This window comes from Salmo salar, chromosome 12 (genome assembly GCF_965601325.2).
Source record: "Salmo salar chromosome 12, fSalSal1, whole genome shotgun sequence".
Taxonomy (NCBI): Eukaryota; Metazoa; Chordata; class Actinopteri; order Salmoniformes; family Salmonidae; genus Salmo; species Salmo salar.
In genome coordinates, this window is record NC_138302.1 from 80,324,224 (window position 1) to 80,352,219 (window position 27,996).

A 27,996-nucleotide genomic window follows, 5' to 3' on the forward strand; every position below is an offset into this window, starting at 1 on the left:
ATGATATATTATATTCTGTTATAGTATAGGCCGATTATCTTCTGGTTTAAATGGTGTATTTTACCTCGAGTTCAGTCTCATTCCAAACGTCGTAAATTGTTGTATCTGCACGAACCCAGTCTTTACTAAAATCATTCATACATCAATTGTCTTAAAATCATTTATTTACTAAACTAAGTAATTCACATAAAGTATACAAACAGTAATTATCATCACAAAGAATTGGTAGAGTAATGTGCCTAACAGGCATGGCTGGTGGCTAACAGGCATGGCTGGTGTCTTGTAGAACAATGGGTCATAAAGGGCAGCTGAGAAGACCCTACAGAGTTCATTAATATTAACAATTGACATGCTAATCAATTGCACATGAACGCTCACTCATTCGAGAACAATTGCAATCAATATATATTTACGCTCAGTGTGTCGTCGGGATCCTTGTTGAAGCGTTGTTCGGTTGGAGAGTTCTCTCTCTCTCTCTCTCTCTCTCTCTCCTCTCGGTTAGAATGGATATTTCAAAGCGACATTCATTAATGTCGTCATAGAATGGATGTTTCGTTGGTCTTCGCGTTCAATGATATAATTTATTTAGCTGCAGACTAATAATTAATATCAAAGACTTGTTCTTATTCTGTCGGTATCGATAGTCTAAAAGTTAACCACGTGGTATAGTTCACTTTCAGTAGAGTACTTGGATGGTCAAACCTATTGGCCAACTCGCAATGGAGTGGAGGCCGGGTCTGGAGAAATGTAAATCAGGGTATAGTTTTATAGTGAACATGTCACATGACGCCTGGTCCTGTCTGTGTCCCTGGGGGCGTGCCGATGACTGAGTTAAGCTTGGTACAGAAATATAATTCTATCACATTAACATCAGTACATAGCATCTCAATGTATTACAAATAGCTTTATCCTTATTAATACATTCTATACAACCATGTGGATGCAAGTCTCAAGGCTGAGGCTATTATATAAACCGTTTTATGGTAATATGGCTATATTGTCTCTTCTGAGTATCACAAAATTGTACCAAGCGGACCAGTTCGTAGCTGGATTCTTCACCAATCTTTCATACCTTCTCCAGAACACAAATGTCGCTTGGCTCCCCAATTCTGTGAGTTGGAAGAATTTCCTGTGTCTCTCTATGGGCCATGTGGCAAGAGATTCTCCTCTTAGAGTTTTTACAACCCTTTCACACAGGGCCTGGGTGGGGGAAGGTAGGTTGGGGGATGGTGCAAGGGGGGAGGGGGTCAACTGTCCTCCCTGTACTCAAAGAGGCCAACGTCATGACACACAACATCAATGATGAACGCACAAACAGTGTTATAATGTCAGTTGGTCTGTTGGAGAGGACCCCTCATTTCACTAGTGGAGGTAAAGATGTGGGAAGTGGGCCTCCTGTGTGTTGTTGCTGGCCTGAATGCTGTGGTCCGGTGGCCGAGGTGAATTCAGCTCTGAGTTCTTTGAGGAGTGGTGGCATCTCCACACACCTTCATCAAGGCCTCTTTGTCCTGCTGCCCATATGTGCAGTGCAGAGAACCAGTGTCCCTGTGAGCACGCTAACCATGGCCACAACTAGGCCACAGTGAAAGAGAGAGCACTAGCTTTTGTCCACAATGGTCCCTGTAATGGACTGATAGGATCACTCTGACCTCCACCGCCTCCTCTTCTTCCTCTTATTAGTAGTCTATCTTGGCTGTTAACAACCTCGTTGTGTGTATGATACTCTTAACCTTTGCCTCAGACAGGCATAGCCAGAGATGGCCAGATCTCTCTCCTCTGATAAGGAGCTGAGAGGAGGGATGTATTGGGTACATAAACGGTGTATCAATTCTGAAACTAACCCTTGGGATTCACATCAGTGGGGATGATTCAATTTGTCGTCTAGACCATGCAGCCATCAGACAGAGCAGAGCAGAGAGCTGACTCCCATGGGTCCCATGCTCCCATGCAGGTGAAGAGGTAGGAGAGGTAGGATCACCCCAGTGTCAGACCTCCCAGGGCCCCTGGCCACCCTCCCTCACAGCCAACATCATCTCCCGATTCTTTCACCATGTGAGAAGACCTCTGTCACAGAACCCGAATGAAAGAGAGTCTTTCTTCTCCTCCATCCCTGGGACAACTCTAAACAGACACTCCTCCTCCCCCTAGCTGATAGGACTCTCTGCTTCTCTCTTCCCTCGCTCCTTTCCTCTCTCTCTATCACCCTTTCTTTCTTTCTTTCTTTCTTTCTTCCTTTCCTCCTTATTTTTCAATTGTGGTGGCAGAGATCCACAGAGAGGTGATCGTTGGCAGTGCAGGTGTCTGATTTTCATTAGAATTGCAAATTGAAGTGGATGCCTGATCTGATAAGGAGAGGCGGCTGGGACTCGCTGAGCTCTCTTTCAGCTCAGGGAGGTCGAGCAGGGATCATCACACTATACAACACACCCACTCACCCCCCTTATCTCCAAACCTCTCTCACCAGCCACCCACCCTCTCACCCCCCATTCCTCCACCCCTCACCCCCCCTTATCTCCACCCCTCTCTCACCTGCCACCCACGTGTCACATTGGACAATGCCAGGGGACCATAGACCTCCAAAGGAGTCTGGGATGAGACAAGACTTCTTCTTAGTCCGTGGTGTGCCATATCCAAATGATGTAAATCAATTTCCATAAAACAATGTTATTAAGGAAAGGAAAGGGGGATACCTAGTCAGTTGTACAACTGAATGCATTCAACTGAAATGTCTTTATTACAGTGTTGTTACTACAGTAACTACTGTTTAATTACTGCGGTATAAGAGGAAACTTAAGTGTTACCATCACATCCTGGAATTGTACAACCTGCATGTCATTACAAAGACACTATAAATAGTGATGTTGATAATACGACTTCAACATCAGGCTTATTAACTTACAGTAAATGGATCTAAAGTGATACAGGGCTGAGGATAAATAGCACCGAGCACCAACAGCTGGACCTTTAAAGCAGAGAACAACAGCTGTGCTTTAAACTTCGCCCCTCTCCATGAAATATCACACCATATTTCTGCCACCAAAAATCACAATCAACAAAGAGGATTTGCTCAGTGTATCAACCTTCCAAGTTTGGGGAAACAACCGATTTGCGGTGTTCTGTGAAAACCACCACAGCTGGGCCACATCATGCTTGGTTGTTTAATCAGACTGAAAAGTCCAGTTTGTAAAAGGGGGCTTTTGTTTTTTAAATGTCCTTCTAAATGTAATTCTTCTTCTCTCCATGTGAGAAACGTTACCCACCTGTAAAGACACACTTTCCTCCCCATAGCGCTCCCTCCCACAGTCCCCCGGGGTGAAGTGTTGAAAATTATTGTTTCCCGTCGGCCTGTTGCCTTGGTGAAGACTTGCAAAAATACGGTTGGTTGGCTGTTGTGCTCCCAACATGCACCTGGATGTGTTTGTGAAAGGACAGGACAGGCCGGTACTAAGGAATGGGAAAAACAAACATTTCTGAATGAAGTTATTTCCCCTCCAAGCACACACCCCCACACACACACACACACACACACACACACACACACACACACACACACACACACACACACACACACACACACACACACACACACACACACACACACACACACACACACACACACATACACATACACAGACATGCACACTGCAGACATTGTAAACTAAAAAGAGACAATTACATTTTTCTTCTACAACTGTACGTTTGAAGTCCTATACTCTTCAGCTTTGCAAGAGAGAATAAAACAAAAAGCTGCTTTTGTATCTCCCTCTCTTTCTGTCTTATGCTGAAATGAAACCCTTTTTTCCATGAGGATTCTGCAAAAAATACTGTACGATATCATTCATACGTCACTGATATATCTGTCAAAACCCTGTGGAGCATGTTTCGGAGGTTTTCCATGGCCTAGCTCTCTATCTCTCTGCTCATGAAGAGGCCTCAGGGGCAGATCCACTCTAGCCCGTGCTCCTGACTGACCCTGCCCTGGGTCGGGTTTACAGTTCTGCCTGGTTCAACACACAGATTCTCTATGCAGCTGGACACGGCTGTAGAGCACGCTAGGCCAACCCAGTCCTGGCGGCATCCATATTCTCACAACGTTGTGCCATTCCACAGCACCTGTTGGTAGAACCGTCGGCAACAGATGTTCCAGCCACATACCAGCAGTATGACTATTGATTTGAAGGAAATCCCTGTCAGGATCCAACACAGCATTTGCTTTGAGCTGTGGTTAGGGAGCATTGCAATGCAATACTGTGCTGCTCGGAAACTAAGGCAGGAAAATACTGTCTCACCCAAAGCCAGGAAAGCAGTTTCCTATCATGTCATGACACATACACACACACACACACACATGCAAACACACTTGTAATTCAATGTCAAATTGTTTTTATTTATGTCCAGTGAAAGGATATAGGCATGTTCATACAAAGAAATGAATTCACGGTGCATCTTTTCCTCCATGTGACTCGATACAAACGTACAGTATTACATCTGAACAGATTGCTTTCTCTGTTCCCTTGGTGGTGTAACATGATATGTGGCAGTCTGAAGATATGGATCACAGAGCATATTTGCTGAGGAACAGGAGTGTCAAGATGAAGCACGGCTTGACAGCCTAACAAGTGGGTGACTTATGGAGCAAATCGGCCTTACAACACTCGGTTATCTCCTCACATCCAGAGATATCTGACAGAGAGAGAGGGACGGAGAGAGAGTGACTACGAACACGTGAGTGAGGGAGGGAGGGAGGGAGGGAGGGAGGGAGGGAGCAAGGGTTACTGAAATAATTAATTTCTGAATAACTGATGAGTGAATGGATGAATGAATAAGTGAGTGACAGTGAATGAGAGAAAGAAAAGGAGGGCGAGGGCTAAGGAGGGTTGGTCCTTGGTACTTTTAAAGGAAAGAAATTGGGAGAGATTTCACCTCTTTGGCCATTATAGTCCAACTTCCACAAGACAGCTCTTTGAGGGAATAGGCTGTACAGCTGCAACTCCCACAAAACGTATGGACAATTACAGATTTCGGTTGCCGTGGCAATGTCATTTCCGACAGCGCAATGCCATTTACCACATAGCCAAATAACTTCAGCAGAGTGAACTACAGATCAACAATAGGCCATTGGACGTTTACTTTCTTCTCCTTCTTTTCCATAAAATGATGCATTCTTCCTCAGTCCCTTCAAACGGACCAGCTACAAAAACATTATTGTACGTTCCCCTGCATTACAGTTCCACAGATACAGAGACACAGGCCCTCCTCTCAGAGGCCGAGGTGTCCTCAACCCCCGACACTTTTCTTGTCATTGTGCAGTTTTTGTGGGGTCTGGCGTGGGTGTGTGACATATCCCGTGGACTGTGTGTGTGTGTGTGTGTGTGTGTGTGTGTGTGTGTGTGTGTGTGTGTGTGTGTGTGACTCTGTGTGTGTGACTATGTACCACACACACAAACCCCATCTGTTTGATAGCCGGACACAGTCTGGGAAAGGGTTTTCAGACAAAGAATTCACACACAGCACAAAGGTCCAATTATGAGCCCACACTCTGAGGAGGGAGGAGGGCTGTTTTGGAGAGGGATAATAGGGGCTTGTCCATCTCAGAGGGGTGTGAGGGCTTCCTTGCTTCTCCTACTGCGCCCCACCACCAGTACCACAAACAAGTATGTGTTAACTAGGATGAAGTTGGTGGTTAACGTTACTCTTAAGCAAAATAAAAAAATATATCCATACTTTTCAATTTCAAATGACATAATTTCAGATCTAGTAAGACTGGAGAAAATAAGTATATTGACATTTGCGGTACTACTTCAGGTTAAACAGTTGTCTTCAAATAGTCCTTGACACAAAAAAACTAAACATTGAACAGAGTCATCTCCGTGTTGAGCTTCTGGCATCTTGAAAACCCGTAAAAGCCTTAAGACCCGGATCAGTGAGCACCGCAGCAATATACGGGCAGGTGAGACAAAAAATCTGGTTGCTGTTCATTTTGTACAAGCTGGACATCCCATTAGTTCTCTGAGATACATTGGAATAGAAATGGTCAAGATGTCATGCAGGGGAGGGGACATTGAGAGGAAACTTCTTCAAAGGGAATCTTTCTGGATCCACAGGCTCAACACATTGTCGCCTCTTGGCCTTAACAAGGAGTTTGACTTGAAACATTTTATATAGTTTCAAAATGTCCAAATATATATATTTTTTTACCTAATTGAATATTATGTGTATGTATATTACTGTAAATATTGATCACATTCCTTGTGTATGATCATATATTTTGATACATTGAATGTTAATATTGTGAACCTACGTTATACATTTTTTTTGTCTCTGAGTACTGCCTCTATATACAGTGGCTTGCGAAAGTATTCACCCCCTTGGCATTTTTCCTATTTTGTTGCCTTACAACCTGGAATTAAAAAAATATTTTTTGGGGGGTTTGTAGCATTTGATTTACACAACATGCCTACCACTTAGAAGATGCAAAATATTTTTTTATTGTGAAAAAAGCAACAAATTATAAAAAAAAAATGAAAACTTGAGCATGCATAACTATTCACCCCCCCAAATTCAATACTTTGTAGAGCCACCTTTTGCAGCAATTACAGCTGCAAGTCTCTTGGGGCATGTCTCTATAAGCTTGGCATATCTATCCACTGGGATTTTTGCCCATTCTCCAAGGCAAAACTGCTCCAGCTACTTCAAGTTGGATGGGTTCCGCTGGTGTACAGCAATCTTTAAGTCATACCACAGATTCTCAATTGGATTGAGTTCTGAGCTTTGACTAGGCCATTCCAAGACATTTAGATGTTTCCCCTTAAACCACTCAAGTGTTGCTCTAGCAGTATGCGTAGGGTCATTGTCCTGCTGGAAGGTGAACCTCTGTCCCAATCTCAAATCTCTGGAAGACTGAAACAGGTTTCCCTCAAGAATTTCCCTGTATTTAGCTCCATCCATCATTCCTTAAATTCTGACCAGTTTCCCAGTCCCTGCTGAAAAACATTCCCACAGCATGATGCTGCCACCACCATGCTTCACTGTGGGGATGGTGTTCTCAGGGTGATGAAAGGTGTTGGGTTTGCGCCAGACATAGCATTTTCCTTGATGGCCAAAAAAACTAAATTTTTGTCTCATCTGACCAGAGTACCTTCTTCCATATGTTTGGGGAGTCTCCCACATGCTTTTTTTTGCGAACACCAAACGTGTTTGCTTATTTTTTTCTTTAAGCAATAGCTTTTTTCTGGCCACTCTTCCGTAATGCCCAGCTCTGTAGAGTGTACGGCTTAAAGTGGTCCTATAGACAGATAATCCTATCTCCTCTGTGGAGCTTTGTAGCTCCTTCAGGGTTATCTTTGGTGTCTTTGTTGCCTCACTGATTAATGCCCTCCTTGCCTGATCCGTGAGTTTTGGTGGGCTGCCCTCTCTTGGCAGGTTTGTTGTGGTGCCATATTCTTTCAATTTTTTAATGATGGATTTAATGGTGCTCTGTGGGATGTTCAAAGTTTATGATATTTTTTCATAACCCAACACTGATCTGTACTTCTCCACAACTTTGTCCTGACCTGTTTGGAGAGCTCCTTGGTCTTCATGGTGCCGCTTGCTTGGTTGTGCCCTTTGCTTAGTGGTGTTGCAGACTCTGGGGCCTTTCAGAACAGGTGTATATATGCTGAGATCATGTGACAGATCATGTGGCACTTAGATTGCACACAGGTGGACTTTATTTAACTAATTATGTGACTTCTGAAGGTAATTGGTTGCACCAGATCTTATTTAGGGGCTTCATAGCAACGGGAGTGAATACACCACTTTTCTTTTCTTTTTTTTGTTCTTTTTTTTCTTCATTTCACTTCACCAATTTGGACTATTTTGTGTATGTCCATTACATGAAATCCAAATAAAAATACATTTAAATTACAGGTTGTAATGCAACAAAATAGGAAAAATGCCAAGGGGGATGAAAACTTTTGCAAGGCACTGTACAGGACCTTCCACCCCCACCTGGTTTATGGATGCCTGATGAAGACCTAAGGGTTAAAACGGTGTTATACATAAATATCACATTTTCATTTCTGTTTTCCATTTGTCTTGAAAACTTTACCTTCACTCTGTGTGAACTCTGTGAAACTGATTAGAAAGCCTCTATTGGGAGGCGGCGATAATGCCCTGTAAGAGTCACCTTTCATCAGGCGCAGTCACAGGAGTGACAGAAGCTGTGCCAGCTCACAACTTTGATTCCTTATCTCACATTTCAACAATCTACTTTTAGTGTTTTTTCCCCTCCTTCATTACACATGTATTTTATCTTGACAAAATGTCAGGCTACTCTGCTTTTATTTCACACTTTGTAGTTTGCAGGATGTATAAGGTTGTGATTTATTTCAGATCACCCATCTTGTTTTAACTGGTATGGCGTGACTTCCCATGCTGTGATACCAGAAGCTGGGAGTGTCTACTGGTCCAGACTGGGAGTGTCTACTGGTCCAGGCTGGGAGTGTCTACTAGTCCAGGCTGGGAGTGTCTACTGGTCCAGACTGGGAGTGTCTACTGGTCCAGGCTGGGAGTGTCTACTAGTCCAGGCTGGGAGTGTCTACTGGTCCAGACTGGGAGTGTCTACTGGTCCAGGCTGGGAGTGTCTACTGGTCCAGACTGGGAGTGTCTACTGGTCCAGGCTGGGAGTGTCTACTAGTCCAGGCTGGGAGTGTCTACTGATCCAGGCTGGGAGTGACTACTGGTCCAGGCTGGGAGTGTCTACTGGTCCAGGGTGGGAGTGTCTACTGGTCCAGGCTGGGAGTGTCTACTGGTCCAGGCTGGGAGTGCCTACTGGTCCAGGCTGGGAGTGTCTACTGGTCCAGGCTGGGAGTGTCTACTGGTCCAGGCTGGGAGTATCTACTGGTCCAGGGTGGGAGTGTCTACTGGTCCAGGCTGGGAGTGTCTACTGGTCCAGGGTGGGAGTGTCTACTCGTCCAGGCTGGCAGTGTCTACTGGTCCAGGCTGGGGGTGTCTACTCGTCCAGGGTGGGAGTGTCTACTGGTCCAGGCTGGGAGTGTCTACTGGTCCAGGCTGGGAGTGTCTACTGGTCCAGGCTGGGAGTGTCTACTGGTCCAGGCTGGGAGTGTCTACTGGTCCAGGCTGGGAGTGTCTACTGTCTACTCGTCCAGGCTGGGAGTGTCTACTGGTCCAGGGTGGGAGTGTCTACTCGTCCAGGCTGGGAGTGTCTACTGGTCCAGGCTGGGAGTGTCTACTCGTCCAGGCTGGGAGTGTCTCTGGTCCAGGGTGGGAGTGTCTACTCGTCCAGGCTGGGAGTGTCTACTGGTCCAGGCTGGGAGTGTCTACTGGTCCAGGGTGGGAGTGTCTACTCGTCCAGGCTGGCAGTGTCTACTGGTCCAGGCTGGGGGTGTCTACTCGTCCAGGGTGGGAGTGTCTACTGGTCCAGGCTGGGAGTGTCTACTGGTCCAGGCTGGGAGTGTCTACTGGTCCAGGCTGGGAGTGTCTACTGGTCCAGGCTGGGAGTGTCTACTGGTCCAGGCTTACTGGTCCAGGCTGGGAGTGTCTACTGGTCCAGGCTGGGAGTGTCTACTGGTCCAGGCTGGGAGTGTCTACTGGTCCAGGCTGGGAGTGTCTACTGGTCCAGGCTGGGAGTGTCTACTGGTCCAGGCTGGGAGTGTCTACTGGTCCAGGCTGGGAGTGTCTACTGGTCCAAACCTCGACACTTCTGGCCTGAGTCAAAATAAACAACCCCAGCACCATGACCAAGTTAGGCAGCACTGAGGCAATGAGGATAATTGACTTTGAAAGGCATGATAGAAGTTTGCCTATCTGCCACTGCAGGGTTCTTCTCCACGTATTCATTGTTCGCCAAAGCAACTCAATATGTTTTTGTAATCTACAGGTTATATGCTCTGCCAGAAGGGAAATACATGCTAAATGCATTTCTCACTTATAGTATTTCAAATGCATAGACATTCAGCTGCAGAACAATGTGTTCCGAATGAGAAACTATTCCATATCATATCTTAACATTGCATCTTGTGCTTTGTTGTAGTTGTGTGTTCAGGATCATGTGTTTGTGCAGACTATTAGGGATACAGGCTCTGGAGAGCACATGTGAGAGTGAGCGCAAGGGTTTATGTGCACGTGTATGTGTGTGTGTGTGTGTGTGTGTGTGTGTGTTGTGTGTTCTGTTGCTGACATCGGAGCATCAGCAGCTGGTAAACTCTTCTCACACACCAGGTGCAACCTGTATCTCTCAGCGCTGTGTCAGCACATGGTCTGGCAACATTTCACTGTCTAACACAACGGACACACACATATGCACGCAAGCATACACACCTGTGCAGTGCGTCTGTTAGGTTAGTTGATGCATCCGTGTGTGTGAGAGAGAGAGGCAGACCTGTCATAGCCACATTGCTGATTTCTGAAGTGATAGGGGCACACAAGTGACAAAGTTAGTAAATCCACATCTGTCTCTTGCCTCAGTGTGAATAGTCATAACCACATCACAGCCACACAACCAGGAGATGATGCCCATATCCTGTCCTACAAAAATATTCATATATACAGTAAGGGTTCCATGATCATGTTATGCAGTGCCAAGGATGGTATATAGCCTAAAGTTCTGTCTAAAAGGAAAAGCTATATTGAGTAGGTCATTTACTTTTTTGTTATTCTACACACTGTTTTACAATTAGCTATTTATGGAAATAATCCTGCCATATCTAGCCTACTTATATAGAGCAAGTTCAGATCGTGTCCTCTGTCTCAGTTTGACCCATGTCAGGACAAGGCATCAACTTTTCCCAATTACTGGTTAACAGTAAGTACTTTATTGAACCACGATAATCTGCAGAATTAATATGTTACGAGAAAAACAGCGGCGTAGGGCAGCAACTGATATGAGCGGACGCTGACAGATGCTCCGGGCCTCTCCAACAGACCGTGCTGCAAACTTCCCAATTGTCTCCAAATTCACATAATCCCACCATCCGGATTTATAAATTATTGCCTGTGTTCTAATCTTTGTCTCAGGGGTCATCTTTCAGGGCTGAGGTGACTCTGCGGTGAACACTGAAGGATTGTAGCAGAATGGGGTAATGTAGCGTTGATTTAACACACAGCATCCCAATCCCCGCGTAACGCTCATTAACTTTGATGGAAATCATCTGTGATGACAAACATGAGGGTGGTTACCTTGTTAATGATATTCCTCAAGGCAGTAGCAGTAGTGATGGGTGCATGGGGAGGTGCAGGCAGGGCAGGCCAAACTGGGAGGCCGGTTGAATGTTTGAACACTGAAGTGGGTAACACCTGTTTCCCGTTTCATCTCCAAAGTCAAGTTGAGTCTCTGCAGCCAGGGTGAAATTGTGTTGTAGGCATTGGGGGGGACGAATAGTAGATGAATAGTGTATGTATGTATGTGTCATGACATGATAGGAAACAGCTTTCCTGGCTTTGGGTGAAACAGTATTTTCCCGTCTTAGTTTTTGAGCAGCACAGTATGGCTCTGCAATGCTCCTACACCACATTTCCTGCAATTCTACACAGTTTGACATGACTTATTATTCCTCTTTTGAAGGGTAAATGGAGGAGTATTTTGAAAACATAATATAAATTGAAGAATAAGTCCTCACCATCATTAATGAAGGTATTTCAAGGCAACTACACTGCTCAAAAAAATAAAGGGAACACTTAAACAACACAATGTAACTCCAAGTCAATCACACTTCTGTGAAATGAAACTGTCCACTTAGGAAGCAACACTGATTGACAATACATTTCACATGCTGTTGTGCAAATGGAATAGACAACAGGTGGAAATTATAGGCAATTAGCAAGATACCCCCATTAAAGGAGTGGTTCTGCAGGTGGTGACCACAGACCACTTCTCAGTTCCTATGCTTCCTGGCTGATGTTTTGGTCACTTTTGAATGCTGGCGGTGCTTTCACTCTAGTGGTAGCATGAGACGGAGTCTGCAACCCACACAAGTGGCTCAGGTAGTGCAGCTCATCCAGGATGGCACATCAATGCGAGCTGTGGCAAGAAGGTTTGCTGTGTCTGTCAGCGTAGTGTCCAGAGCATGGAGGCGCTACCAGGAGACAGGCCAGTACATCAGGAGACGTGGAGGAGGCCGTAGGAGGGCAATAACCCAGGAGCAGGACTGCTACCTCCGCCTTTGTGCAAGGAGGAGCAGGAGGAGCACTGCCAGAGCCCTGCAAAATGACCTCCAGCAGGCCACAAATGTGCATGTGTCTGCTCAAACGGTCAGAAACAGACTCCATGAGGGTGGTATGAGGGCCCGACGTCCACAGGTGGGTATTGTGCTTACAGCCCAACACCGTGCAGGGCGTTTGGCATTTGCCAGAGAACACCAAGATTGGCAAATTCGCCACTGGCGCCCTGTGCTCTTCACAGATGAAAGCAGGTTCACACTGAGCACATGTGACAGACGTGACAGAGTCTGGAGACGCCATGGAGAACGTTCTGCTGCCTGCAACATCCTCCAGCATGACCGGTTTGGCGGTGGGTCAGTCATGGTGTGGGGTGGCATTTCTTTGGGGGGCCGCACAGCCCTCCATGTGCTTGCCAGAGGTAGCCTGACTGCCATTAGGTACCGAGATGAGATCCTCAGACCCCTTGTGAGACCATATGCTGGTGCGGTTGGCCCTGGGTTCCTCCTAATGCAAGACAATGCTAGACCTCATGTGGCTGGAGTGTGTCAGCAGTTCCTGCAAGAGGAAGGCATTGATGCTATGGACTGGCCCACCCGTTCCCCAGACCTGAATCCAATTGAGCACATCTGGGACATCATGTCTCGCTCCATCCACCAACGCCACGTTGCACCACAGACTGTCCAGGAGTTGGTGGATGCTTTAGTCCAGGTCTGGAAGGAGATCCCTCAGGAGACCATCCGCCACCTCATCAGGAGCATGCCCAGGCGTTGAAGGGAGGTCATACAGGCACGTGGAGGCCACACACACTACTGAGCATCATTTTGACTTGTTTTAAGGACATTACATCAAAGTTGGATCAGCCTGTAGTGTGGTTTTCCACTTTAATTTTGAGTGTGACTCCAAATCCAGACCTCCATGGGTTGATAAATTGGATTTCCATTGATTATTTTGTGTGATTTTGTTCTCAGCACATTCAACTATGTAAAGAAAAAAGTATTTAATAAGATTATTTCATTCATTCAGATCTAGTATGTGTTATTTTAGTGTTCCCTTTATTTTTTTGAGCAGTGTATTAAGAAGACACAAAAGATGAAGACTGAGTTTTATTTTAGTTACAGTTTTCCTACCTTATGCCCAGTCCAATTTTTTGGTGTGTGAACATACATACTATGGTTGAATGTTGATCCCGACTCCTGAGTCTTTCTCCCGACCGTATTCTGTCAGCAGATGAAAATGTTTTTCCAGCCAAAGGGAAAACCAGTCTTTTCTTCTTCAATCTGAGCCAGATTGACAGTGCTCTGACCCAATGAGAATGGGGGGGCACCAAGGGTCAGAGTGCCAAGGGCCAATCATATTTCAGGGAGGGACATGTCCCCCCAACCTCCGTGGCAATTTATCGACTTCAAGCCTACAGTTGGTCAATGTACAATTTAATTCATTTATGTGTGAGCATCTGGTAGGTTCTAAAGAAAGTATATAATCACTAGAAATGTGAATGGAGACAGTTTGCCCCCTTGTGGGAGCTGTGAAATTTGTTTTGTTGACCTTGCGCAGACAAACAGAAGGCCGCACATCTTTATACAAATTCACACAGCTTGCCTCACAGTATATAGGATCATGGTCTGTTATGAATCAGATACTACAGTCCAATCAAAGTTGCAACTTCTAGGCTAAAACAATCTTTCTTTCATGAAAATGGATAAAAAGCAGTGTTTTAATAAAGTAACAACGTTGTTGTAGACCTACATTCGATTTCTTCATGTTTTTGAGGAAACACTGCTTAGAAACTCCTAAAATAGCTTAGTATTGCTTCTAACCAGCTCATAATGCAAATAACATCAGTTGCAAGGACGAGAATACGTTTTGAATAGCTAAACAAACCAACCGGCACCTCCCCTGCCCAGCTGGCCTCGACCTCAGAGCATGTATATAAAATGTTAATATCTTTTTCTATGAGTGATGGAAAGAAAATCGGCTTCAGCGACAATTATTTGAATAATTCAATGGATATCTTGTGCACCAAGGTGATGAAATGTTCAAATGTGACTTCTCTATGGGGCAGTCTCTAGGAACTGTCTTTCTGGGCCAGGCGTAAGTTAAACTTCAGTACGGAAGCAATACTGTAGGAGCAGTCAAAAAGGTGCTTACAGAACAGAACCCTGGCCCTTTGATTGCTACTCTACATGGATAGAGTAGCAATACAACCAATACAACCTCACAAACGAGAGCCAATCGTAGGCTAATATAGCCAATAGTTGTCCTCACAGGCCAATCACGGTAAAAAAGCTCATTTTCAGCGCCACGCGGCATCACAATTAGTTTTCTCCTGGATTTATATTCCTCCATTAGGTCTACTACTGTTTGTAGTTGACAGTCGGCGATATTTGCAGATCATTGAACTCGCAACAGGTTACATTGTAGGCTATATGTAACTTTTGTAAGGGTCTTATTCAGAGGTATTGTACATATTTTCCTGTGCAAACTAATATTAACCCATGTGTTTTGTGTTGTCATGGTCAGGCTGTTTGGCTGTTACCTTTAACATATGGTCTTGTATAATGCTGTGTGCATGCCCTTATGGCAGGTTGTGTTGGGAAGGCTCTTAGTAAGTTTTATTAGCCCCCTGTTTCCCAGTTGAGTTCTCTGCAGCTGAGGCGTGAAACTGCTCTGTGTTTAGGGCCATACCCGCAGCTGCACAATAACTCAAGGTGCAGCCACTGTATATAAACGCTGGATTGCTGATACTAAATGTATTGGCCATTAAGAGGTTTTGAAGCTACCAGTCGGGCATATTGGCAGTGCCCAGTTGGAGCAGTCCTCCATAGGGATGAATTGAATTGTACAGTATTTCAATTAAATGTTTCAAGGACAAAATAACATGTATTTAAGTAATTTTTGTTGTTGTAGTGGGCACCGTAGCATTAGTAATAAAAATGTTTTCATATATTTTTCTGACTTTTAATTTGTATGTTTAGCTCACATAATACAATTTAAAGTATGCATTAAGGTGTCTGTTGGCCTAATAGAATAAATGTGGCAAAAATGAATATAGACAATGAATTCATTTCTATAGCTTTGAAAATATTTTCTACAATGGTGTGGGAGTACCAAGATGGAGGCATGTTGGCTTCAACACAACACCCCCTACTAGTCATGTAGTGTATATAGAAATCATTGGGTGCAACCCATACTCCTTCTCCCTCCTGCTTGGTTTGTAACATGCAAAAGCACTTACCCCTGAGCAGGGTTCTCTCTCTCTCTTTGTCACTCCCTCTCTAAAACCATTACAGAGACAAGAGTGCATCCACATGTACACCAATGCTAAAAAGAATTACTCCATGTCATATGTTAAACATGACTGCACTGAGGGACACATGTTAGTCATTGTTGAGTAGATCCTATAATAGCACAGTGGAGGTTGACAATAATGACAGAATCATACAAAACCAAAACCAGTAGGTGGCATCAGTGTGCCATAACTTCACTGTAATGAAGGAACACCTTCCTAATATTGAGTTGCAACCCTTTTTGCCTCAATTTGTAGGGGCATGGACTCTACAAGGTGTTGAAAGCATTCCACGGGGATGGAATCCAATGCTTACCACAGTTTCGTCAAGTTGGCTGGATGTACTTTGGGTGGTGGACCATTCTTACAGTTTTTTGCAATTGTTTAAGCACAATTTTGAAAACAGGGCCCGGTTTGTCAAAACACTACACACAATTAGCACAACCCTACACCAAAGTAGCACAACACTTCAGATCATTTGCAAAATGGAACACTTTTGTCAAAACTCTACACGACTTCATAAAAACAATATTTTGTTACCATACGAACACACATTTCATATGACTTCAATCTTTTTGAACCAGTTACACACTGCTGTTGCTAACCTAAAACACTTTTAGCAAGTCTAATTGTCAGTGATTAGAGTACTGTAAATGAAGTACACAGAAAGTGCAACTATACAAACACTACACCAATGCTGCAGACTGAGGAAGATATGATTTATTTCTCTCCATATACCCAAATCAGTCAACATGTCAACATGGAGAATCACACCAAAACATGTCCCAGTTTTCATGCTGCTACAGTAGTGTGCATAACACTGTTAGCTCAGCAAACAGACAAACCTAAAATACTGTATCCAGTACTGGTTACAATTACAGTAAATAACAACAAACATAAAACATAATCTGAAAAAAACGGACAATATTGTACAGAAAATACTACAGTAAACATACTATACATTATCTCTTCGTATAGCTGGATCTGGCCAGAGAATTTCATCAACATCACAAGCAATATCCTCATTAGCAAGACAACGCGGGAAGAACCGTCTTGAATGTCGAATCCATCCTTGCACAGCTGCGGCGTCGACTTGGTCACAGGCGTCCTCCATGGCCTGAATGAGGGGTACCTGAGCCTGGGGCTGGAGATCGTAAACCTTCCACCGCCATGCAGAGAAAAACTCTTCGATAAGGTTTAGAAACGGCGAGTATGGTGGAAGGTATAGTACTGTCAACTGTGGATGGTGTTGAAACCAGTTCTGGACCAAAGCAGAGCGGTGGAATGACACATTGTCCCAGATGACAGTGTATTGCATCTGGTGCATTTCATTACCTGCTGTGACGATGTGGTGCAATCGGTCCAAAAATGCGAGAATGTGAGGTGTGTTGTAAGGGCCCATTTTGGCATGACGGAGGAGAACCCCATGCTGTGAAATGGCAGCGCAAAGGGTGATGTTACCCCCACGTTGCCCTGGGACATTGATTATAGCCCTGTGGCCAATGATATTACTGCCTCTCCTTCTTGCTTTTGTGAGGTTGAACCCTGCCTCATCAATATATATAAATTCATGCAGGATTTCCTCAGCATCCATCTGCAAATCTCCCTGAAATACAGTGAAAGACAAGATTGTGTAGTTCAGGATAGGTCTAGTATACAGTCAATGTAAAAAAGTAATGTGTACAGTATGCAACATCACAGTGCTAAAGTGAACAATACAAACCTCCACATATTCATGCCGCAGCCGTTTGACCCTCTCTGAATTCTGCTCAAAAGGCACTCGATAAAGTTGTTTCATTTGAACCTGATGTCTTTTCAGGATGCGTGCCAGTGTTGACTGAGAGACCTGATGGACATTATTGAAAATGGCATGGTCACCGATAATGTTGGCTTGTAGTTCTCTGAGCCTGATAGCATTATTGGCCAAAACCATGTTTATTATCTCTCTCTTGTTCTTGCGTGAATATGGGCCCCCTTCCTCCTTGTCGTTCCCGACCCTCAATCCTATGTAGAGAATAATACATGTAACTTACTGTACAATGTCACAGGAAGGGGTATCACAAGTGCTGATATGGTGCATACAATAAGCGGCTGATTACTGTAACTGGAGACAGATCTTCTTTTACCTGTTTTCCTGTCGAAAAGTCCTTATGACAGATGCCACTGTATATCTGCTAAGATTTGGCTGTCCTCTCAGTCCAGCCTCCCTCAGCGTCAATCCGTGGTTCACAGCATGGTCCACTAGTGTTGCACAAATGTCATTTGATAAGTTTGGTCCTCTTCTTCTTTGTGCACGTTCTCTTCCTGCTTCAGGTCTTCCTCGACCTCTGGCTCGGCCTCTGCCTCTTCCTCCTTCTCCTCCTCTGTGTACTCCTCCTCTCACCCTCACTCTTCTTCTGACTCCTTCCATTTTGGTTGAAGGCAGGTGAACCTATCTGCTGCATTTTTATAGTGCTTAAACCTGATTGGCGTGTCTACAATTTAGCAATCATGTGTTTGTGCACCTGATGGCTGTGTTTAACAGATTGGCTCATAGGTGTGGTAATTTGACAGTCAGTGCTTTGGAATTGCAAGGAAGTGACATCATGATATACTTCTGTGTCTGATGTATACAAGTGTGTTTAGTGTTTTGCAAATCACTGTGTGTAATGTTTTGCAAATAGTGTGAAGCTGACAATGTGCTTACAGTTGTGCAAATCTAGCCTTGTGTTTTGCTCCTTGAGTGTAAGGTTTTGCTAATTGTGGGAAAAGTTCAATTTTAGTGTGTAAGCAATCATAAAAAAACTGTAATACACACTGGAAACTGTTGAGCCCAGCAGCGTTGGAGTTCTTGACACAGAAACAGGTGTGCCTGGCACCTGCTACCATACCCTGTTCAAAGGCACTTAAATCTTTTGTCTTGGCCATTCACCCTCCGAATGGCACACATACAAAACCCATGTCTCAATTGTCTCAAGGCTTAAAAATCTTTCTTTAGCTGTCTCCTCCCCTTCGTTTATACGGATTGAAGTGGATTTAACAAGTGACATCAATAAGGGATCATAGCTTTCACCTGGATTCACCTGGTCAGTCTATGTCATGGAAAGAACAGAATTCTTCATGTTTTTTATTCTCAGTGTAGATCTTAGATGACCACTTCTAGATTAACTTGGATCTAATGCATTTTCTTCTACTGTTTCTTAGTAATTGTAACACACTGTACAGCCTACCAATGTCTGAGGCATAATCTTTCCTTAATCTACCAAATAACTTCTAATTGGTAGGAATTTTGTGCCTTTTTGCTTGTGCCAAATGCTACTAACTGAAATAACAAAGGAGAATTGTCCAGATCTTGTGTAATGCTAGATGTTAAATTATCACATTTGATAGTATGTAAACAACAAAAATTCACAAACCACTTCTCCCAGAATGTCACATTTTTCAAGTTGCTTAGGAATGTTAATTTGAAAAGTGTGTTTGACTTTCAAGTTTGTTTTAAAGGTTTATAATTCATCCTAACGAGGTATTCCATGTCTCACCTGTCTCAAGGCTTAAAAATCCTTCTTTAACCCATCTCCTCCCCTTCATCTACACTGCTTGAAGTGGATTTAACAAATGACGTCGATAATGGATCATAGTTTTCACCTGGATTCACCTGGTCAGTCTGTTTTGGAAAGAGCAGGTGTTCCTAATGTTTTGTACGCTCAGTGTATTTCTTTGGAAGCATTGGACCAGTCAATGTGGGGTTTGTGTGGTATTGTGAAGAGGACAATAAAGGTGTCGGATGTTGAGAAGATATTCAAATCTTGCAAATGAGCCAGCTATCACTGTAAAACACATCTTAGAAAACTGTCATATTTTTATTCAGTTGGCATGGATATATTGGCTCTCCACCAAAACTAATACTAGTAATGCCATGTTTCTGCCCACTAGAGAATTTACCTCAAATGATTCATCCCAGCTAACTCCATGACAGACAACAGGCATTTCCCCCATCATTTATGACCATTTTACTTTTTTTTAATGTTTTTATTTATTTAACCTTTATTTAACTAGACAAGTCAGACCATTTTACTTAATCTCTCATTCGTATGGCAGCCATCAAACATGCTTTCTCATCCAGGCTTGTGTGTGATGTCATCTCTGCTCCTGGTACTGTACAGTGTAGTAAGTTCACTCTTGTGCCCGAGCCAGGTGTTGTCACCGTGGGAATGTGCCTCGTTGACGGCAGGAGGGAGACAGCTGTATAGGCAGATCGAAGTTGTTCAGCCAATCTGGCAACTCGTCCTCTAGTCCAGATGGGGAGGTTGGCATGGTAATGAAATTTAGCATCCTGTCAAATAACTTCATAATTAGTGAGGCTCCCCACATGAAAAAATACCATATACTATTGTATAAATACTGTAGTATCACTATATTTGTATACTATAGTATTCACTGTAGTGTTTTTGCAGACTTATCTGTAGTATACTGTAGTATTTACTAAGTATAAATACTGTTGTATTACTATTGTTAAAAAACTATAGTATATACTATACTAATTACCGTAGTGTTTTTGCAGACTTTACTGTAGTATACTGCAGTATTACTATTGTTAAAAAACTATAGTATATACTATAGTAATTACTGTACTGTTTTTGCAGACATTTCTGTAGTATTTACTGCGGTAATGTTTTTATTTTATTATCTTTGACATAGAAGTGGGGGCTTTCTCCTTGAGAAAACCTACTGGACAAATACTAAAAGAGCAAAGTTTTCTTAATCTGTAGGTAGGACTGCGTCTGAACGGATAGTTACTTCTACTTTTTTCAATAACCTGTAGAGAACACAATATATGGTCTATACTTGACATATAGGTTTCTCACTCCTGGGTGGCACAAACTGTGATATTGGGGATGGGAATGGGTGGGGTAAATGCAAATGAAATACTGTAGTATTGCTATTGTTAAAAACCTGTAGTGTTTTTGCAGACACAGTAGTGTTTTTGCAGACATTACTGTAGTATTTAAATACAGAGTTATTCTCAGGGTAATACAGTAGTATTCTTACAGTATGCTACAAAATTCTATAGTAAGCACTAGACGATCGTGGGATACTACAGTGTGTAGCATAGTATTCTACAGTATACTACAGTTTACTACATAATTGTATACATTTTTATATAAGTAAAACAATGTAATGTGGGTCTACCGTCTACGTAGCGTCTGGGTGATATTATCTATTGAACAGTTTAACATCAGAATTTCAATATGGTTATATCTACAGTGTGCAGGACTGAGCTTGCTTTCTGAACCATCTCTGTATGCTTCTGAGCAACTGAATTTCTTGCAACTCTACCAATTTTGCCATGGGCAGAGAGAAAAAAATGTAAGTTTAACAGCTAATTTCCTGAAATTCTACACATTTTGCCATGACTTATGCCATGTTAACATGATATCTGAGTGAGAGTGACTAACACAATTAATGGGGCTCCCTGGAGGTCAGGGCCCCTTCGCACGTGTCCTTCATGCCCCGCCGGTAATTCTGCCATGATTACTACAAGTTTAGATAGCTATCGACCGGGGGCCCTAAGCGGCCACTTATGTCGGTTATGCCTAGGGCCGGCCCTGGGTGGAGGAACTTATCGATCTAGCCACTGAGCTGAGGCCTCATTTGTCTCCCTCTCACAGGCTTTTCAGATGACGGGATGCTGCCTTTTCCCCCAGCTGGTGACAGCCTTCCTCAGATAGAGAGACAACTTATTAATCAGGCTATCCCTCCTCCTCATCCACCCCTCCTCAGCAGCCCCTCTGAGTCCCTTTCAGATTGTGCAGCTGCAAACAACGGAAATGAGCCTTGAAAGTGTAATTAATGAGTGTAATGGTGAGATAATTATAGGGAACAGAAATATTGATCAGGGCCATGAACTCCCGAGTTTTACAAAAATGGAGTGGCGCACTCAGCAGTTACCTCATCCATGTTTCAGGAAATATGGCATGAGGTCATGCGACACCTCTGACCATTTTATTGCAGTGAAGGATTATTGGGATGGATAAAGAACACTCAATCAAAGAAGAGACAGGTTCTTAGTTGAACTCTCGCTTCTTTTGATTTATGATAAAGTATCTGAACTGGGGAGAATGATTGCTGTACTGCTGTGCTGAGCAAGTGACTTTATTAGACTGTTAAATTAAAGTGCCATAAGCCATCCAGCAATCATATTATATGTCGTTCTTGTTTTAGAACTGGCTGAGTCAAAGTTTACAGTAAAGCTGTTGGTAAAGTTTCATGTGTGAAGTGACTGTGAACTTTTGAAAGAAAGACACGATCAATGAACCAAAACTACTAGCAGAATAGAATAAATAATACTCTATTGGTTCTGCATAACAAACGGCCAGTGTTTCCTGGTTGACTGATGAAATGAAGTCACAAACTGGACACGATCAATGAACCAAAACTACTAGCAGAATAGAATAAATAATACTCCAACATACTCACTGAGACCTTAGTATGATCTCAAGGAGGAACTTCTCAACACTTATCCTGTCCTTACATACTTCTAACATATCACACTCAATATATCAATTCAATATCATGAAATAAGGACATCAATACAACAGCCTGTTTCAACACATTACGGCACACTTTCTAATGGTAATGCCACATCAGGCACCACTTTGAAATCATCACTGAAATATTGATTTCACACAAAAAAAGATGCGTAAGATGATGATATTGCCTGAAATGAGATCAAATGATTGGCTGACACACAGCATGCTCTCCTCTCCTCATCTGGTTGTGGTTAATGAGGCTATGTGCTGATGGTGAGATGAAAGATGGTCAGTCATGGTGACAGGTTTATTTTGGGGCTCATACACGAGCAGGCATGAAAAGGACATGCCAGGCTGAATAATTTAGCAGCTCTCAGCTCTACTGATCCATCCACAGATCAATAGACACCATTCAGATGGATTGTGCCATATGTCCTCTAAAACTCGACATCACAACTATGCTGGTTCAATTAATCTTAGTTAACCTTTCTAATGTCCAAACAACCAATAACTAAAAGGCAGTGGCATGTCCAGAATATTTTGAATGGGGTGGCCAAGGTGGGGCACAGACCCAGTTTAGGGTGGCCATAACATTTTGAACCTTAATCGAAGCAAGGTGGATTTTAAAAAATATAATTATGATGGTTCAACGCATTAAATGCTTCAGTTTAGGTTTGGTACATTTCCCTGTTTAAATAAATCCTAAATCAATTCCAAAAGTTACAGTGTTTGCATTCAAAGTCAAGATTTTATATAAGGGCATTAGCATAAAACAGTCAATTCACTTAAAAGTGCCATCCAGAGGGCCTCCCGAGTGGCGCAGCACTACAGTGTTGTGGCGTCACTACAGCCTGGGGTTCGATCCCAGCGTTGGTCCAGTGTTGGCCCAGCGTTGGCCCAGTGTCGTCCTGGTTAGGGGAGGTTTTGGCCGAGTAGGGGCTTTACTTGGCTCATCGCGCTCTAGCGACTCCTTGAGGCAGGCCGGCACCTGCAGGCTGACTTTGGTCATCAGTTGAACAGTGTTTCCTCCGACACATTGGTGCAGCTGGCTTCCGGTGTTAAGAAGTGCGGTTTTGCAGGTCATGTTTTGTAGGATGCATGACTCGTCCTTTGCCTCTCCTGAGCCCGTTGTGGAGTTTCAGCGATGAGAGAAGATCGTAATCACGAAATAGGGAGTAAAAATAAAAAAAATAAAAAGAAAACATGTCATCGAAGATCTCTATTATTTTAATGGGACCTCCTATGTCCCAAACCTATAAAATGATTTCTCATTTGTGTCTATCTCTGTTTCATAATTTTCTTTCATTTCGCAAGAGGCTGAATTTATTTCACCCATAGAGATAGATAGAGGACTCATCTTTGAATCTGTGCCATTATAGCACCTGTGACAGCATAGGCAGCACCATTGAGGCAATCTCCATTTTCAAGTAATACATTTTCTTTTTCATGATTGGCTGATCCCTCCTGATGACCTGGTTGAACATGACTCCAACATAGTCACCAGGAGGGATAAGCCAATGAAGTTGGAAGTCCCACCCAGTTGACTACATTAAAATGGTGGAAACCATCAATGGCGCTGCCCATGCTAATACGGCCTTTTTGCCACTAGAGGCCTCTATCATTCTCTATGATTTCACCAGAGAAAGCATCCGAGCTAGGCAAACAGCATCCCTCTTTCTTAATATCTGTAGCCCATGTATTTTGTATTGGGCTGCAAAAGGTGGCCAGAAGCGCAACAGCATAAGGTGGCAAATCAGATTATCTCAGAACCCATGTTTGATTGAATGCAGCCCAACATGTTTTTTCTCTGTCCGTTAAGTGGTAGTGCTGCTCCCTGTGCATGGATTAGAGTGTTTTTATTTCCTAAAAGGCCCCTGACCTCTGAGGCTCCCTGACAGGGTGAAGCTTTAGCCCCACGCGGGGGCGTTCGTCCCCAGCCCCTCTGATGCAAATTTCATGTCACAACATCAAACGCTCATCTGATCAAAGGTCAGCTCTCCTTTGTGTAGGTGTTTGATATAGAAATGTATATTTTATATCCAGCTGTCAGAGTATGTTAGGGTGGAGAGAGAGAGAGAGAGAGAGAGAGAGAGATTCATTGAAGAGAAGCTAAAAAGCTTGTCATTTGTTGAGTGTTTCTTTTTTGATCGGGATGTGTTTGCATTTAGCAAATGGTTATGCTTGGTTTGAGCAATACAGTTTGGCACTGTGAAAGTGAGAGCAGATTACCTGATTATTCCTGTATAGTTAGCCAATTGCTCCTTAAAATCCTACCCCAGCTTAATGTGAATATTAGATGGTGTTTTGGACATGCACCTACACTCACACAGATACACACACAAACAGATACACTGACACTCAAACATTATCCTACACACGTTTGATAGCAATAACGATACTGAACAGCTATTATGATACTGAGCTGCTATTTTATGTTTAATAAAATGCCTTATTTGGGTTTACTGGCCCCTCACCTCAAATGGCATTGTTGTTATTTCCCCATGTACTTCTCATGAGCCACAGAAGATTGGAGAGGAAAGGAGGAAGGAAGTTTGAATTGATGCATCATTCCGATTAATTAGGGACATGATTTGCTGCTGCGCTTCTGAAATAAACCAATCTGAATGTGAAATTAGGATTCATCAGAGAACAGCGTGGCCAGGAAGCATCCAGATCTGTGACATTATGCATTAAATTACGTTTTTAAAAGAAACCATCCCTACCAATCAGTGATAGAGTCTTATGTCATTCAGAGTGTGTGTGTGTGTGTGTGTGTGTGTGTGTGTGTGTGTGTGTGTGTGTGTGTGTGTGTGTGTGTGTGTGTGTGTGTGTGTGTGTGTGTGTGTGTGTGTGTGTGTGTGTGTGTGTGTGTGTGTGTGTGTGTGTATGTGTGTATATGTGTGTGAGTGTATATGTGTGTGTGAGAGAGAGAGAGAGAGAGAGAGAGAGAGAGAGAGAGAGAGAGAGAGAGAGAGAGAGAGAGAGAGAGAGAGACAGCGCCAGGTGGGCTGTTGAGGCATGTGGTAGCTGAACAAACACACAGCCATGTCAGACACATGTTTACTTACTTGCACCAGAGGTGTTATACATTATCTCCATAATATCTCACTGAGTCTGGCCACTCTGTCTGTGTGCTACACTGGCACCATATTCGCCTGAAGAAATGAAATAGGATTCATGGCGGGCACCAGTTGGACACCATGGCCTGTAGAAAAGGGATTATTATTATTTAACTTTACGGAAGCACCAGCAGATTTGTCAGCTCAATGCAGGCCATAGGAATAAATCTCTGAACTGCTACATGTAGCCAAGGCCATGGGGGTTGTACTATTATCTGCTTGATAAGTGTCACAGCACGTCAGGGCAGATGGCACAGAGAGACAAATAGGGAGCATTCTAGCTACAGTATCTCCTGTTTAGGGTCATAATATTTAGTCCCCTGTCTGTCTGAATAACCCTGACATTTTTTGATTGACTATACAAACTCTGAAATGAACTACTCTTGTATTTTACCTGTGGTAGCACAGAGAGACTTTGGTGTCAGAACCTGCATAGTTCAGATCTCTCTCTGTTCATAGTTGCTTGATTATCGGGGCAGCCATCTCCAACCCTGTTCCTGGAAAGTTACCCTCCTGTAGGTTTTTGCTCCATCCCCAGTTGTAACTAACCTGATTCAGCTAGATCAGGGGTGAAGTGAAGTGTATAGCCAATCCTCAAATACTTTCCTGTTTTTAAGGCAGATGAAGCATGTTATTCCCTTTCTAGATGATAGATGGCAATGTTGCTCTTCCAAAGAATCCCATCCAGTCAAGTTGGCAGCTAATAAATGTGACTATGTATTCCCTCTCTGTCCCTGTGCAGTAAATTACTGTTCTTGTGAGAAGACAATTCATTTAGGTACAATACAGCATCATTAAACGTTAGACATTAGACGTTACTACACTAAATGTTACAACTAAATCCACAGGTAACTTTTTTCAACTATGTCTTTATAGCAAAACATAAAAAATACATACATTTTGAGAGCAACATTGAGTTTGATGGCTCAATAGTAGGCATACATAATCATAAAAGATAAATATATATATTCTTCACCACAGCTCTGATCATGTACAACATCATTTTTAACCCTACTCAGACATGTCCTTCCATCCTATCCAGTGAAACATTAAATTCTCTCTTTGACTAGTTCGATGTGAATTATTGCACAATTCATAATGCTGAGAGATTTATAGATTCAGTGATAATAAAAAGGCCAGACTACGGATGATTTGGGGGAAGTGGAAGAATTTACATTGCTCACAGGGGCAATCCAGGCAATATGTGATAATACCGCTTGAATTGTTTTGTGTATTGGTAACTTTTTAGTGTACATGCATACCATGTCTACATGTTTGTAAAATTCTCAATCATTTTTACAGGCTAAATTCCTGTCCAATCATTTAAAATGGTTAAATTTCCGTTTCATTACAAGGGTTCTATTTCTTGCTGTTTTTTTACACGGGAGCACAAATATTCTGACTATAATCCATAAAGGAAAATCTGTATGTGAGAAGAAAAAAAGAAAAGAAAATGGGCATCTCTTAAACAGATTGCCTTATCATCTCAAATATAAAATGAATCAATGGGGAAGAGATAGATTCATTCCACTGGGTAATTTATTCTTTCCCTGCTGCAAATGAAGGTCTGGTCTCGTCTCTGTGGCAGTGAATAGGCTTTGTTTATGACTAAGCCTTGGTGCCCATAGACTGCTGCATTAATCGGCTGACAGCCCAGCGCTGACCAGGCCCATAGAGAGGAATGAGGGTGGGGGACCACAGAGAGAGAGAGGAGGGGAGGCAATGATTCACGGTCTTTTATTTGTGTGTACTCCACCTTACCCACAGTGAGAATGTAAGAAAAGAGAGCGCAAGAAAGAAAAATGAACAGAGGGGCAGAGAAATTGAAAGTGAGAGAGATAAAGTAAGAGAGCTTAAGTTAAATACAAATCAGGAAAGTTGAAGATAGGCTGAGAGGGGTAGGAAGAAAGAGCTAAAAGAGAGGAGGGGAGATAGAGGGAGGGAGAAACACAGTCAGACAGAGAGAAACTATGATCTTAGTACAGAGTAGGGATTAACATGGGTAACCCGGGACTGTCCCTGGGACACTTCTCATTTCCCTGAAAAAATTAAATGGCAAGACCCGGGAAATAACAACATTACCCCCAAAATCTGCACTAATGAAATTCCACAAAATACACAACATGAGCAGCGTCAGATTAGCAAAAAATGTCATAGCACACTATCCAAAGTCTTCCAAAGTCATGGAAGTCTTTAGCCTAGTGTATTTACTTCACACAAAGTTGGCATAATACATTCAAAGCACAAACATAATTGACACTGCACACATACCCGAATGCAGTTAATAAACCCTACAGCAAACCCCTACAGTTTAGCCTATAAAAGAACGTGTGCCTCTTTGAGCTGTCATTGGGACTCTTCAAACAGTCACAAATGTGATAGGTGTACGCACAATTCACTACATATGCGTCTCTTTTAACAATTTAGAGAGGCATGAGGGAAAATGCTATCTTCTCCCGTCCTAGAGCCTATGCTATTTTCCTATCCAGTCCCAATCCCACTGAAACCCCAAATCCTAACTCCTGTTTTACATGAAAATTCTAACTGTATTCTGTACAGGTTGCATTATCAAAGCACGCCTCTCGTGTATGCATTCTAAAATACCACTATAACATTTCCCCCGCGTCTCTACGCTGTCTCGTAGGCTTCTTGCTGCCCATATGAGAGCCTCGGTAGAGAACGTGTAATCAACCAACGGTGTGAGAGTAGATATTCATATATTTTTTTAAAGAGTTGGTACCAGTTAAGGTACCTTGCTATTTAAACTATTTGCACTCTTCATCTCCCAGTTATTGATCTGATCTGCTATCTGTAGATATTCTGTCATTTGCTGAATGGGGGTTATCTAACAAGTTTAACAACTTTGGTCATTTGACTTTAGTCATTTGACTGCCGTTGCAACGTTTGTATGATTCGACAACGC

At 43.0% G+C, this 27,996-nt stretch overlaps 1 non-coding gene across 1 annotated transcript; it reads right to left on the minus strand.

Moving 5' to 3' along the window:
* Positions 1 to 20,126: 20,126 nt before the first annotated feature.
* LOC123725763 (U7 small nuclear RNA) lies at positions 20,127 to 20,181 on the minus strand. The gene has a single exon (XR_006758277.1). It is a non-coding gene; the product is annotated as a U7 small nuclear RNA (small nuclear RNA).
* Positions 20,182 to 27,996: the final 7,815 nt, after the last annotated feature.